This window comes from Myotis yumanensis, unplaced genomic scaffold (genome assembly GCF_028538775.1).
Source record: "Myotis yumanensis isolate MYYU_CA2020_CCGP unplaced genomic scaffold, mMyoYum1.0.hap1 SCAF_13, whole genome shotgun sequence".
NCBI lineage: Eukaryota > Metazoa > Chordata > Mammalia > Chiroptera > Vespertilionidae > Myotis > Myotis yumanensis.
This window is the reverse complement of record NW_027223764.1, coordinates 27,836,065-27,848,513: the sequence shown is the minus strand read 5'-3', so window position 1 is coordinate 27,848,513 and position 12,449 is coordinate 27,836,065. Positions and strand designations below refer to the sequence as shown.

General features: G+C 39.3%; 1 protein-coding gene and 1 pseudogene across 9 annotated transcripts in view; one reads left to right on the top strand and one right to left on the bottom strand.

The window, feature by feature from the left end:
• Positions 1-12,449, bottom strand: part of SGMS1 (sphingomyelin synthase 1) — a 261,890-nt gene that overhangs the window by 89,753 nt on the left and 159,688 nt on the right. The window contains exon 1 of one of the 9 annotated variants that reach the window (XM_070432768.1): positions 8,657-8,731. The exons of the other annotated variants lie outside the window; for them this stretch is intronic. The gene's annotated coding sequence lies outside the window, so the exon portion shown is untranslated. Of the gene's footprint in view, positions 1-8,656; positions 8,732-12,449 lie in introns of those variants that run through there. 9 annotated transcript variants of the gene reach the window in all.
• The window catches only part of LOC139022181 (cold shock domain-containing protein E1 pseudogene), a 120,029-nt pseudogene that overhangs the window by 48,189 nt on the left and 59,391 nt on the right, over positions 1-12,449 (top strand).

Genomic DNA, 12,449 nt, shown 5'->3' with positions numbered 1-12,449 from the left:
ATCAGAAAGAAAGATCACCCCAGGAGAAAAAAAAAGATTTAAAGAGCAGTATTTCTACTGTTGGGGTTTGGAATGGAGAACCCCTAAAATACCCACTCTTACGTTTTTGGGAAGAGATTCTTAGTCTGTTTCCTGGGTGGGAGCAGTATTAAAGGAACCCACTTTCTGTCTTTCCTCCCCAACTCCTTCCTTCCTTCTTCTCAAAAGCAAGTGACTAATTTTCTGAGAGGACTAGGAAAACAACTGGCTTAGTGCTTGGCCACTGCACCCAGCGAGGCAGCAAGGGCCCCCTGGAGCCAGCTCACCTCCACACGGTAAGCAGGAAAAGGGCTGCCTGCTCCCAAGAGGGCCAGCAGCTCTCTGTCCCGGCTGATGTCAGGGTTGCTGCGTCCAATGCAAGTTTTAGAGAGGAAGTAACTGAACTGTGCTATCTAATTCTGCTTTATCAGTAATTACATTACTCTCTGTGTTGATTCCCATTTGGGTCCTTGTTCTGTTTCTCGAATTGTTGAAAACTTAAAGAATAGGAAAGGTGAATAATTAGGCAATCCAAACCACCAAAGGACAATGCACAGGTAAAACCTTGGTTTAAAGCCCTACCACTAAGTAGCCTTGGGAAAATAATTTCATCTCTTCCCAGCCTCAATTTCATTTCTGAAAAAGGATCAAATGCTCCCTATGATACTGTGTGGATGAATGATAACATCTGCCAGAGTCAGGCATGTTTTGATCCAACAAGGACATTATCCCAGCACCAGGAACACCCAATGCCCAATGAGTAGACTTGCTACTCTGTCCATATGTCCCACTCAAGCACTGGAGATTTATAATTCATGAAATAATGGAATATGCCCAGCAAAGTGCCTTCCTTTTTCCAAGAGGAAATCATTCAGAATATTTTACTTTTTTAATTTCATAACATTATAGGGTCTACAACCTAGGGATAGAAGTGCTATTGTCTTTCCCTTCAATGAAGATAACCAAAGGCAGACACTCCACTCCTACCAGGCAGGATGCAACTATCACTCGTTTTATATGAAGAACATTTGGCTCCAAGTAGACAACACATAAAATAAAAACCTACCACCTTTCCTCGCCTGAAGCCTCAGTGTTAAGTCTTTCAGAAAGATTAATAATGATTGTACAATGGCTCCATACACTGATGTTCCATGAGAGACAGTGTCGCTTCAGTTATAGAAGAGACAGAAACCTCAAGTTATCCAAACCATTAGGGTGTGTGTGTTTGTGCATGTAACAAAAAGAAGGCAGAAAATGAAGCAAACACCACATAAATCCAGAGTGTCCTAGTAACAAAGAAAGAACTTGCCAAGGTCAATAAAAACAGCAGGGAAAGACTGACGAGTCAAAGGCTCGTAAGATTACACCCAGCACCGAAAGGAACATGCTCATGACGAGCTATAGCTTTGGATGCCTGGTCACTTGGCATGGAAGTCTTCTAAATGATGGGAAATGCAGAAGGCTTTGTTATAGGTTTAAAATAAATAGGCTTGGATTCCACCTCTGCTATTTAACTGCAGTGTGGTCTTTGCCAGGTAATTTAATCCTTCTAATCTTCCGTTTCCAAGTCTGTAAAATAAGGACAATAATACATACCTCGGAGAGTAGTTATTTAGATTAGAGATGATGCATTACAGTGCCCATCACAGAATACCTGGTATGTTCCCAAAATGTAATTGCAATTATTATTTTTACTATTCCAAGTAAGACAGTCTATAAAATTCATGGTAACCATTGCAATTATGGTATACAGTCCATTAAATTCAGACTCTGTCCCTATGTGACCATTTTAGAGAGAGGTTCAAATCATACTTTTGACAACAATATAAAACTTTTCTATGTTGCCGAAACCGGTTTGGCTCAGTGGATAGAGCGTCGGCCTGCGGACTGAAAGGTCCCGGGTTCGATTCTGGTCAAGGGCATGTACCTGAGTTGCGGGCACATCCGGGGGATGTGCAGGAGGCAGCTGGTCGATGTTTCTCTCTCATTGATGTTTCTGACTCTCTGTCTCTCTCCCTTCCTCTCTGTAAAAAATCAATAAAATATATTAAAACAAAAAAAAACAAAAAAAAACAAAAACTTTTCTATGTTGTTGTGAAGTGTTAAATAAAAATCCCCATCTTAGTTGATAGTCTTCACTAATGTGGAAACAGAAAGCTCTAGCTATGCATATGTTAGCATTCTTCTCACAAGTACTGAGTGTTTTTTATTATAAATTCCTGAAAGAACTGAATCATTTCCCTCAGTGCTAATTCTTCTGCTGTACACCGTATGCCAAGAACTCAGCAGGCATCTGTGGGAGATGAAAGCCGCACTGAGAATGGCAGGCACCTATGACCCAGGCTAGCTTCACATTCAAGTCTCAGCAACAGTACGGATTTCTCAGCTATGTTTTTGTTTTTAAAAAAGACACAGGTGAGGCAATACCAACATTTAAACAGAACTTTCTGTCTAAAAAGAAGTTCATTTTGAAAATGATGCCACACTATTCTAATAAAAAGTATTATTTTTTTTATTGAAAAAAGAAAATAAAGTGTTCGTTGACTTCTTCAAAGTCATCCTCTTTAGAACTCACTCCAATGATGCTGATGCTCAGAATGAGTTGAGTCCTCTTCTTTTCCCTTCAAAGCCAGTGTACAGTTATTGCCCTCAAGAAAATCTGTCTCATTACAGGTTAGTCACTCCTGAATTCTAAACAAAACCACTTTATTTTCTACTATACTGTGTGAATGAAAGTAGAAAATATTTTAATAGGCTCAAGGAATCAAGTTCATCCTCAAAGATGGTAATTCCCCACCACAATGGGTATTCAAAAAAATTATAAAGTGACTTCAACACCGGACTTGAATGAACTAACCATTTGGCAGAAGTCCTAGAGGTAGGGACGAGGTTATATGGTGGTTGAGATGACGTTCATTTTTTAAAAAATGCAGTGCAATGGCAGCTTCAACAGAATGTAAGCAATTAACTTAGCTGACGCATTTAAAGGGAATGATCTGAATGTACAAGTCCTGGGTGGGATTATTAAAAGCCCAGTACTTCTTAGTCATGCTTCATCTACAATGTTGAGATCCACAACAGTTACACAAAAACCTGGCTAAAAAGAACACACTCCTTTTTGCATGGATGGTCTCTCCTCTAGGGCGAGGCCAAGACTGTTCCCCAAGGTGTTAGGAGACGGGTGGGCATCAAAAGCAAGAGCATTTCAGGCAAAGAGGCTGGAGGATGGCATCTGCATTAGGGCTGCACCCACCAGACATGATTGCTTTGGATTCTTAGGCTCTTGTCTCCTGAGGAGTTAGCTCACTCAGCGGGTTTGGGCTGCCGCTATGGAAGGCAGGGCCCTGCGAGCATGAAGAGCATGTGTTCTGCAATCACAAAGAACTGCATTCCTCAGTCTGCCCCGAACACCTTGAGCATGTTGTTTAATTTATTAAGCCTCAGTTTCTTCATCTTCAGAATGGGAGTAATAGTAGTACTACAACTTAATACTGATACACGGGTTAAAAGACATAATGCCTACAAACAATTTAAGACAGCTCACGGCAAACAATAAGTGCTTATTAAACGTTATTGATACTGCAAGAAGCACACTATCCTCATCCTTAGGAGGCAAAGCAAGTACCAGGTGATGATGATGTCAATAAAAGAAAAGCTAGTCTCCTAAACTCAAATATGTTCCTGCCCACTCCACCAGGAGACCAGAAATGGCTTGAGGTAGTTGTACTTCGCAATAAAGCGCAAATTGCCCCTATAACTGCATATGCATCTTGGGTGAGAGTGGCACCAGCTTGTTGGCCGGTGGAAAAATAAAAAATGTAAATACCAGCCATAGAGACACAAAATGAATTCTCTTGCTCGAGACTCCTCAGATAATAAAGGGCACAGCTGAGATTCACACCAGGCGGTGTGACTTCAGTCCTTGCTCTCAACCACTGAACAACAGTGTCTCCTCTGCAAAGAGAAAGAGCATAAGCCACATTATGACTTAGAAACACCTGCTAGGGAAGTTGTCACACACTCACAATACCAGCTGTCAGGGGAGGGCCTGGTAGCAAGAGAGTTGTCATCAAGGCAGAGTTTCTGATATCTTTTTCTTGCATTTCTACAGCCAAAAGGAAAAGTCACCCAGGGTTGTTGAATTCTCTGAAGGTCAGAAGGAGGGAAGAAGACAGAAGGGATAGAAAACGTGCTCCTGGTTAAGTAGGAGAATGCACAGAGAGGAGACTAAAGGGGAAGAGAAGCCATATTCCTGTCAGCCTCAGATGTGGCTGGCTCTACCTAGAATGGCCCCCAGGGCCCGTCTCTTACGATATATCCCCTTGAGTGGGGGTGGGGCCTGTGATTTGCTTCTGGCCAGTAGAATAAGGTAAAAATGATGGAATCCATGTGGTTATATCACATACTATTGTAATGTCGTGCTGCTGCAAGATCCCATCCCTTGCTGACTCTGAAGAAGTCAGGGGCCACGTGGGGAGCTGCCTAGAGTGAGAGCCACGTGAGGACAGCCTCCAGCTGAGAGTTAACAAGTAACTGAGGCCTTCAGCCTGAGAGCCCACAAGAAGCTGACAACCATCAGATGAGCTTAGAAGCAAACCCTTTCGCAGTCGAGCCTCAGATAAGACAAAAGCCTGATGGACCTCTGACTGCAGCCTTACAAAGCACCTAACTAAGCCACGGCCAGGCTCGGGGCTGCAGGAACCGGGAGGTAGCCTGTGCACCGAGTAAGCTGGGAGTGTGCAGTGCTGCTGCTCTGCAGAAACAGATGACTAACACAGAGGGGAAGTGAGGAATCCCCGACTCGTCCTTCTGAGAGAGGAGGGGAAGGAAGAGGAAGGCTCAGAGGCCGGGCCTGGGAGAGTGATCCAGGAATAGAAATGACTATTTTCTAGACTTATCATTTGATCTTCCCTTTCCTCTCAAAAATGCAGTGCTTCTGGTTTTAAAACTACATTTAAAAGGGCTCTCATTCAGTAATATTGATTGAGTGCTCTATTTTAAAGCAGCTCATTTAAACTTCATGCTTTCTTATTCAAGTTGTATTAGTAAGAACCATTTCTTTAGTGTTACCTGAGCAAAAACTTCAAAATAAAAAACAAAAGACGTATTCCCCAATAAATTTAAAAGCAAAATTCACTTTGTCACAATTCCACGTCAGTGAAAGGGAGTCGGTCACCTGGCAGCACCAGATTCACAGAGAAGACAAATGACAGATACGTGGCATTTACATGCCGTGGTCCTTACAACAATCCTGCTGTGGGGAAGGCAGCTGCAGTATTCTCCCCATTTTTAGAAAAAGAACCTGAGGGTCAGAGACGGACAGTGACATGCCTAAGCTTGCTTTCTAAGTGGCAGGACTCAACTTCAAACCCAGTTCTTCTAGTGGAGTCAAACTCAGTGCTTTTTCTCCTCTAGGCCACTGAGAAGCGAGAAGGAATGGGAAAGAGCCGAGAACAAAGACCCGCAGCCATGCATGTGGTGTGATGCCCTGAGAGGCGTCAGCCCCACTGATTTCCTAGCACAGCCTGGGATAACTGGTGAGAAGGAAAGAAGAAAGAAAAACCAGACAACAGAGATGACACACAGCACACTGGCTGTGGAAAATATGAGAAGAAACACCAACCAAAACAGAGGAATTATGCGAGGCATTTGGTTACGGATTTTGCCTAAACTAGTGGTTAGCAGACGTTTTCTGTAAAGGAACAGAGTATTTTAGGTTTTGCAGGGCATATGGTATCTTTTGTAACTACTCAACTCTGTCATTATCGTGCAAAAGCAGCCCCAGGTATTATGTAAATAAATGCACATGACCATGTGCCCATAAAGCTGTATTTATAAAAACAGGTCTGGGCCAGATTTTGCCTTCCAGCTGTAGTTTGCTAATCCCTGGCCTAGATGGTCACCTGGTCTCCACAGGAAACCTGTGAGATACTAAAGGAGCAAAGAGAAAGGTGCTACAGCCCACCATAAAAATTCCAGGGATAACATGACCATTTAGCAGGCAGCACGCACCCGGGGTGCCGTTCCCATAAGCACCTAGTCTGTACGGCCTTTTGACTAAGACACTGAAGTGATGCGTTTGTTCAGTCTTGGTTTATTCAAAGTTATTAACATTCAAAGAAACACTCTGAGTCGATTATGATTCACAGAACTGGTAAGCCCAGTCATATCATGTATCTTACACGGAAGATTATGGGAAAAAGCACCCCAATGTTCCAAAAGTAACTGCAAAGGAAAATTGTCATGAACAGAGGCAACTGAATGAGTGCTGGCTTCCGCCTTTGACAGTTCCTCCCCAACTTTTTCTGTCCCATTTTCCTACCTAAAATCTTACTCCTCATGTAGGTGTCAATTTAAACATCTTTTTCTCCAAGAAACTTTCCTCAAACATCCCAGATGTTTGATGTCAAGACACCTGCCATACACTCGCATGACATGCGCTTCTTTATTATTCTCAGGATACCTATAATTCCTCCCTAGCTCAACGGCTGCTTCCTGGCTAGACCATAAATTTTGGAATGCTGCCTTGCTCAACGCCAAGTGCAAGGAGAGCAATGAGAGTTTGATTAAATAGAAGGCTTTGGTGTTTCAAATGACACTCTGAGCTGAGTGACTAAATATATAGCTGATTAGCAAAGCATGGTTTTGCAGAGCAACTTGGGGGCTTTTCCAACCTATATCATATATGATGTGATGAAGATCATGTCCAGGTGCCTGTAAGCAAACTGCCCCTACATCTAAACAGAGTCAAAGCAGGCCACCCATTCCCACATCTGGTAAAGTAGAAGCTACAGAGAAGTTTCTCTCATGCTCAACAGTTAAACAAAGCAAATGTGGTTTCAGTTAATGATAAAATTTTCATTATCCTTGGCCCCAGCATATTCTAAGATATTTAGCTGGATAGGTTTAAAACAAGTATCTGCACTAGTTCCTTTTGTTTACACATACAACAAACGTAAAAGCACAAACACTCACACACATAGAGAACTGCTTGAACTAAGTGGGGAAAAATCATATTATAAAATACATATAGTATGATCCATTTTTATAAACTAAAACAAGAAGAATAACTAAAAGAATATATGTCTCCCAAAGTGATTGTACCGCTTTGAGGGATTTGGGTTCATTTCATTTTCTTCCTTTTTCTTTGATAGTATATTCTTCTTTTCATACAATGACCACATATTTTTGTAAAGACTTTTTTAAAAATTTATTTCAAACAAAAATCCCTTGCTGATTAGGCAATACTTCGAAGCTGTTTAAAAGAAACATTATATACAGGAAAAATGTGGAACAGGGAAATGCTGTTATTATTTAACATAGCTCTGCTGATAGAGTAAAAAAAATTGTTTCTGACCTCCTTAAATGTTCACCCTTTCCTACCGATCTCATAATGACGGTACACTTCACCATGGTGAGCATCCACAGACAGAAGCAAAACAGTCGCAATGCTGAGGGTGCTAATTTCAGTTTCTAACTACATTTTAATAATTTTTATTTCTTAAAGTATTACAAAGAGTATTACATATGTCTCCTTTTTTCCCCCCCTTGACATTCCCCCGGCCCCTACCCCCCGCCCCGTGTCTTGTGTCCATTGGTTAATCTTATATGCATGTATATAAGTCCTTCAGTTGGTCTCTTAATCCCCCCCCCCCCCCAACCCTCCCCAGGCTTCCCACTGTAGTTTAACATTCTGTTCAATGTTGCTCTGCTTCTGTATCTACCCCTGAGGTTTCTAACTACATTTTTACTTACCTGGAACATGATATATTTTAGGTTGGCCTAATTTCTCTCCGGTCTTAGACTATGAGAACTGCACTAACTTATATAGCCAATTTTAGTAACCAAAATGCATGAGGGGCAGATAATAAACTTCAAAAGTGAGATCGCCTTTCTTAAAGGTCATTTATATGGGTCAGAAATTGGCAGCCAGGCATTAGGAATGCTGAAGTGGTTACTTGAAAATTATTTCCAGTGCTTACACTGGCAGTTTTAAATAAATATGCTAAGTATGTTAAACTTCAATTCATGTGATTATTGAACATCAACCTGTGCCTAAATTAGAGAGATTACCAATTTTCCTATCTTAGAGTGTTCCTTAATAGCTTATATTTCTTTTCACAAATACTAAGTATTGGCTTGTGTTTAAATAATGCTTGATTCATCAGTAATAATAGTTTCACCCATTAGACATGACTTGAAGATATTTTTAAATTCAAATGAAAATAAGGTAAGAGACTATCTTTGCCCAGCCAGCATGGTTCAGTGGTTGAGCACAGACCTATAAATCGGAAGGTCATGGTTCAATTTCCAGTCAGGGCACATGCCTGGGTTGTGGGCTCAATCCCCAGGGTGGGGTTTGCAGGAGGCAGCTGATCTATAATTCTCATCATTGATGTTTCTATCTCTTTATCCTTCCCTTCCTCTCTCTCTTAAAAAAAAAATCAATAACAACATATTTTTAAAAGGAGAGAGATTGTCTTCATGATTACAGAGTTGACCTCCATGCAGTAACAATTATAAACTGTGAACAAATATAAAAATTAACTTTGAAGGCACTAGAAAACAACCAAAAGCAGGCAGAAAGTAGATGATCCACAGCCCTTAAACGAAGGAACCACAGTGGATGATAACTTACATCAATGCAGCTTATCCATGGGCACGACCAAGTCTGTGCCATGCCAGATGGAATTCAAGCAGCAAGCTACAGTCTTATTGGTCAGAAAAGGGTTCTGCCACGGTAGCTGCAAAATGAGTCAGAAAATCCCCAAATGAGGAAGTGATAGAGGGTGAATTCCCAAATTTGCAAATAAATCCTACACTTGTTGGCTACACTCAAAACTATAAAACCCAAGGGCGTGTGTGTTGGGTGTGTGTTGGGGGGGAAGGGGGGCAGCACAGGACAACAGGTGGAAGTTTTTAGAAAGCTGCTATATTCCAACAGCTGCCCATCTCAGAGGAGTTTAATTAAGACATGCCAGGTTTCGAGGGCCTGGTAAAGGCCTGACTTTCCTTTGAAACCATGGCTTAAGAAATAAAGACCACGTATCTTGACTAGAGAATAACAGTATTTCCTGGGAAATAATAGACAAAATGGAAACTGCAAAGCATAAAAATGAGCCTACAAAATATCCAGGCTGATGAGCCATTATTTTAGCTGTTTGCCTGAAGAAAACACAACTCTCCTCTCGGGGAACACAACAGAATCCCAAATGTTTACAATGTGGCAGCCACAGTGTCAGCACACAATTAAAATTCAGAGATATGTAAGGCAAGTGGAAAATATAACACCATAGTCAAAGACCAAGCAATCCACAGAAACATCTACAAATAACCCAAAAAATGGAATTAGAAGACTTTAGAATATAAATGCTAAATATATTAAAGAATCCACAGAGAAAGCTAGATATAACGGGTAAAGAAACAAAATTTCAGGAGAAATATAGAAACAAAAGAAAAAACCAAATGGAAATTCTAAAACTGAAAACTACAACATAAAATCTTTTTAAAGGACAGATTAGATTAATAACAGAGAAAAAGGATGGGTGAACTTCAAGGTATGTCAATATAAAGAAGCCAGGCTGAAGCACAGAGAGAAAAAGAATGTTTTTAAAAAGAGCTTCAATGACCTCTTGGCGAGTATCCAGTGTTCTAATTTACATGCTGAAAAACAGTACAGAGAATGGGGCAGAAAAACATATGTAAAGAGAAACAGCCTAGAAATTTCCAAAGCTGAACAAAAATAGTAATACATCAAAGGAGGGAACTCAGTTAACCACAAGAAAACTTCACCTAACCATGACAACCAAAGATAATAACAAAAATAATCTTAGAAGTAGCTAGGGAACAAAAGGTATATTACACATGTAAGAACAATAAGAAGAATGATGGCAGACATCTCGTCAAAAACAGATGGCCAGGAGAAAATAAACATCTTTAAAGAGCTGAATAGATGGGAAAAATGTTAACCCAGAATTCTCTATATAGAAAAATACATATTTCAATAATAAAGGGAAAATAAAGAATCTTCAAATGAAAATGGAATCTGTTGCCAATAGACCTACACTGCAATGAATGCTAAAGAAAGCTCTGTAAGTTGGAAAGAAGTAATACCAGATGGAAGTTTTAATCTACAGAAAAGAATGAAGAATGTTGGAAATAGTAAATGTGCAGGTAAACATGAAAGATTTCTCTTAATTTCTTTAAGATACAGTTACTAGATCTACTTTATCAAGTATTCTATATGTATACACACATACTTTATATATGCTACATTAAAAGTACAATACTGTATTGTAGAGTTTGTAACATACAGATATAAAATACATGAAGACAACAGTGCAATGGTTGGGGGAGTGTCAGTTGTAATCATGTTACAGGTTTCATATTTTTATATAATGAAATAAAATATTAATTCAAAAAAACTTTCTATTAAGGATGAATATTGAATTCTGCAGAGAAACTACAAAAACAATAATGCAAAGTGGTTAAGAGGTATAATTGAAAACTTGACACAAAATTAAAATGTGATACTGAAATATATTCAATTAAACGAAGAGAAGGGAGAAAAGAAGATAAAAGATTCAAAAGTGCTTCAAGGATGGGACATTTAGGAAACAATAAAATGATAAAACTAACCATATCGATAATTATAGTAAATAAACTAAACATTGACCATATCAATAATTATAGTAAACACACTAAACATTGCAATTAAAAGGCAGAGACTCAGAATACATAAAAAAGCAGTACCCAACCACATACTACCTACAACAGATGCATTTGAAATACAAAGACACAGATAGATAAATAGATGGAACAGAATACACCAACACGAACTCAATACAAAAACCAGACAAACATAGAAGCATCGAACAGACTGCCCAACCTATGAGGGAAGATGGGGGGTGAGGAGGTAAGAGATCAACCAAAGGACTTGTATGTAGGCATATGAGCATAACCAATGGACAATATATAGGGGACAATAGGGGAGTGAGGGCATGTGCTGGGGAGTGGGGGCGGCTGGGGAGAGGTCAATGGAGGGAAAAGGAGACTTATGTAATACTTTAAACAACAAAGAATGTAAAAAAAAAAAAAAAACAACAACAGACAAGGACAATAGAAGAACACTACAAACCTATATCACTTAGAATACATCTATGCAAAAATCCTCAACAAAATGCAGTACTGGTGTTAAGGGCACATGAATAGAACAATGAAGCAGAACAGAGACCAGAAATAGACATAAGCATATATGGTCAATTGATGATTTTTTACCAAGGTGCCAAAATAATTCAGTGGGAATAAGGATAGTCTTTTTCAACAAATTGGGCAGGAACAAATAGATATCCATATGGAAAGAAGAATAAATCCTGATCTCACAGAGAACTAACTGTAAAAACTAAAACTATAAAGCAGGAAAATTATAGAATGTCTTTGTGACCATGAAGTAGGCAAAGCATATGAATAAGAGGAAAAAACTAATAAATCAGACTTCATCAAAATAAAAACTTCTGCCCTTTAAAGATACAGTTAAGAAAATAAAAAGGTAACCACCAACTGCAAAATATTCATAACATATATCTGACAAAGGACTTCTTCCTAGAATACATAAAGAACTATGTACTATAGTTCAAGAATTAAAAAGCATAAAAAGTCAAGAATAAAACACACAGCCCAATTTTTAAAACAGCAAAAGACTTAGCTAGATACTTTATAAGAAAAGCCAATAAGTACATACATGAAAAAAATGTCCAACATCATTATCATCAAGGAAATCACAGGCAACCACAAGACACCACATTACACCCACTAGAATGCTGATAGTGAAAAGACTGACAATAGCAATTGTTGTCAAATGGTTGGAGCATATTGGAGCAAGGCATACATTGCTGATGAGCATGTTTAATTATATAAACCCTTTAGTGATGCACTTCTAAGTGTACATCCTATATAATAAAAGCCTAATATGCAACTTGTCCCCTTGACCGGGAGTTCGACCAGGGGGCAGGGCCAGCCAGCCAACCACCTGCGGCCCCTCCCCCAAGCTGGTCCCACTAGGGACCCTACCTGTGCACGAATTCCATGCACTGGGCCTCTAGTCTAAAATAAATGAAAACATATTCCACAAAGAGACTTGTACAATAATGTTCACAGAAGTTATATTCATAATAGATAAAAATTATAACCCACTCAAATGTCCATCATTAGGTAAATAGATGAATTCATACAATGGAATACTACTCAGCAACATAAACAATCTATTGATACATGTTAACCACAAGTATGAATCTAAAAACACTATTAAGTGACGTGATATAAAGTAATTATCAAAAGACTGCCCAATATTAAAAACCCCTGAATAAAATAGAGAAAAAGACTTATCAAAATTAAGGAAGCTTTCTTCATTTTACTAAAGGATTTCTTTTTTA